Raw genomic sequence first — 4,087 nt, 5'->3', positions numbered from 1 at the left:
AACCACATAGTTCCGGGTTCATTCCTACTGCATGGCACCTTAGGCGAGTGTCTTATACTATAGCCTCAGACCGACCAAAGCTTTGTGAGTGGATTTGGTAGACGGAAACTGAAGGAAGCCCGTCTTATATATGTATACATATATGTATGTGTGTGTATATGTTTGTGTGCCTGTGTTTGTCCCCCCAACATCGCTTGACAACCGATGTGTTTACGTCCACGTAACTTAGCGGTTCGGTAAAAGAGACCCATAGAATACGTACTGGGCTTACAAAGAATAAGTCCTGGGGTCGATTTGCTCGACTAAAGGCTGTGCTCCAGCATGGCCGCAGTCAAATGACTGAAACAAGTAAAAGAGTGAAAGAGTAAAGAGTATAGGTTTAAAGCTAAGGGATAAGAGATTAAGTAGTAAATATCCAAAACATACTAGTTAACAGGTTTAAAGAATTAAAAAAAGTGTTACTAATATAGTGCGAACTCTTATTCTCAGCTCACCGGATTTATCAAAGACATTACCTGAACATTTGAGTATTTCCAATAATTCAGTGCAACGAATTGTACACATGTACTTATCATTTCAATAGGATAAGACGTCTTTGACAATGCTCCAGGTAATTTGGAACTCAAAATCTTTATCTTTCACTTCCCATTTTTTCCAGCGACTAATGTAACTTTAGCGTTATCACATCTCTTCAAAATAGAATATGATTATATAATGTAATCTTAAATGCAAATTCCGTCGCACAATTATAGATAAATGTAGTAAGATAAGTCAAGACTTCATATCTGCTGATAATATTTTTAGTGACGTATAAATTATTAAGAGAGATTAGAGGTTTATTTCAACAAGAGACATATAGACCTTTATATTACAGATATCAACAGTAGGAATATCAGTCTGTTGCTTGTATGCAATCCGAAGACAGTAACAATTATAGTGAACCCTATTAGATTTACTTGTATTCTCTAGGATTAAGCAGTGGTCAACAGGGTTGTTAATATTTCTTATAGTACTGCTATTAGTAGGATGTTAATGCTGTTACATGGATTATTAATGTTGTCAGCAATTTGCATATTTACGTTATTTATGCCATATATTTACATACATACATATATATATATATTATATATATATATATATTATATATATATATATATATATATATAGAGAGAGAGAGAGGAGAGAGAGAGAGAGAGAGAGAGAGAGAGAGAGAGAGATAGATATGTACGCAATCATGCATATATATGTGCGTGCATGAGTATATTTTTTCGTAGCATTTTTTCCGATGGCCGGATAACTGAAGGGATGGCAGCGTGGATTTCCACCTCAGTATCCGAAGCACGGAGTTTTATCATGGCTACCATATAATTGTTACATATTACATTTACAGATAAATTCCCCTATTTACATAATATCGAGGTCGCTTTCATTCTTTTGTTGTCTTCTTTATTCTCTCCTTTTTTTCTCTCCTTGTTTTTCTGGGTCCCTTTCTGTAGAAGAGCGTAGGCTCGAAACGTAAAAGAATTTTTCTATTCCCGAGCGTTATACTAATACATCTGTTTGTTTTGTACACCACTTGCCTTCGTCTTTTGTGTTTTTCGTAAACTCTCTCTCTCTCTCTCTCTCTCTCTACACACACACATATATATAAATATAATATATATATATATATATATTGCAGAACCGCTAGATTACGGTGACGTAAACACACCAACATTGGTTGTAAAACGATGGTGGGGTGACAAACACAGACACAAACAGACGAATATATATATAAGGAAAACAAGACAGTAGAAAATGCTAAAATACCTTTATCATGACGAACATTTTAGTACAGGTTTCAGCCTTTGCGACTTTTTCAACTCAGAGTAAAGCATGAAAAACGTTAAAATTGTGGAAAAATGAAATATTTTAAAAGAATATTTCCATAGTTTTCAAACGCAAGGGACATTTTCCTTTTTTCAATCTCTCTCTCTCTCTCATATTTACTCTTGTGGGTTCTAGGTAATTAGCAGCAGCTAGTTTGATATGGATTCTTGTCTTTGATTGTTTAAGCAGCAGTAGTAGTAGATAACGGAGGTGGCGAAGAAGAAGAAGAAGAGAAGAAGAAGAAGAAGAAGAAGAAGTAGAAGAAGAAAAAAACACGGGAGTGGTATGATAATCGCAGGATGTTGGTGGAATCCTCTTAAATGGTCATGTGACCTAAGAGTGACCCGTTGTGGTTGAAGTAGTATATATATATATATATATATATATATATAGTAGTGTATATATATATATATATATATATATAAGCAACAAGGATATCCAAAGATAATGCAATACAATCGTTTCATGCGACTTCATTTAATTAAACAATGCAAGTATTACATCAGTTTAAAAATGTAGAGCAATCTTCAGTTGCATATGGAATCTTTTAGTTAAATTGATTTTAGATTTTAGATTTAAATTTAGTGATAAGAAATGTATCCATGATTAAATATCATTTACTACCATGTTTCTGTTGATGAGACTTGCCTCTCTGTCTATCTACCAACCCTCTTTGTAATGTTGATAAATGGAATAAGTATAGAAATGAATCTTTCAATTTAACTAAAAAATTCCATATGCAGCTGAAGATTGCTTTACATTTTAAAACTAATGTAATACTTGATATTGTTTAATTAAATGAAGTCGCATGAAACGATTGTACTGCACTACCTTTGGATATCCTTGTTGCTTATTTTGATTATAATCACCCCATTTGATTTATATGGATAATACCATACCAAATTTTGGTGCCTTTAACTTAAGTACCATATTCAACTGAATTCTCTCTCTCTCTCTCTCTCTCTCTCTCTCTCTCTCTATATATATATATATATATATATATAATATATATATATATATATATATATACGACGGGCTCCTTCCAGTTTCCGTCTACCAAATCCACTCACAAGGCCTTGGTCAGCCCAAAGCTATAGTAGAAGACAATTGCCGAATGTGCCACGCAGTGGAACTTAACCCCGAACCTTATAGTTGGGAAGCATGCTTTTTACATCGCAACCACGCCTGCGCTTAATATATATATATTTTATGAATATAAGTGTGGTAGTACACATGTGTGTATGTGTTGTATGCGTGTGTGTGCGTGCGTGCGTGAGTGCGTGCGTGAGTGCGTGCGTGAGTGCGTGCGTGAGTGCGTGCGTTCGTACGAGTGTATGTGAAGCTCCGTAGAGACTCTCATTAGATGTTATTTAGAAGCCAATAAAAACTACTGACTGTGATTGCTAAACCACCAGAGATTTCTTTCTGATATTCCGCAGTATGAAGATTTGTTTAAAACGTAATCGTTCTTGCCTGAACTTTTCCTATTCTTTCCATAGATTTGCATCAATTGTATAACGAAATTCTGGTTATAGCAAGCTGCAAAGGAATTTTCACAGATCTATGTCAGCGGCCTGAACTGTCAAAAATATGTTTCATGATCAGACTGAACAACATAGTTCAAATACTTTCGAATCATCAACCTTAGTATATGTAAGGGAAACTTGGAAGAACCTGTGAAATCACCAAAAGAGTTGGTTATTCTTGACCAACTTCCCTAAGGAAAACCCTGAGAATTTCGTAACGGCATTTTCTAAGAAACAAAGCAATCTAAAGGAGAGTATAATCTCAAAGACTTCAGCACATGGTACAGCAACGAAGTATGTGAGTGGCTGATATAATTAGTATTCAAAAATTGCTTGAAATAGATTACCAGGAGGTGGGATGGAAAAACGAGGAATAGCTTAGATCGGTCCTTTTAGGGATACCTAAACACTGCGGTGAAGCATACAACTGAGATATAGAGAACACGCGCTGCTCAATGCGCTAAGTGAAGAGGCAGAGTAGAACAATAGGCTTATTTTGTTTTTGTGTACATATCTATCTATCAAAGTAACTGATTGTCTGCCTGTGTATTTATGTGTATACATGTATATATATACGTATATGTATGTATGCATGTATGTATGTATGTATATATATGTATATATATATATGCATGTATATATATATATATATATATATATATGCATGTATATATATATATATATGTATGTAA

Source organism: Octopus sinensis, linkage group LG1, assembly GCF_006345805.1.
Source record: "Octopus sinensis linkage group LG1, ASM634580v1, whole genome shotgun sequence".
Lineage (NCBI taxonomy): Eukaryota > Metazoa > Mollusca > Cephalopoda > Octopoda > Octopodidae > Octopus > Octopus sinensis.
The sequence above is the reverse complement of the archived record's forward strand: the minus strand, read 5'-3'. Positions refer to the sequence as shown.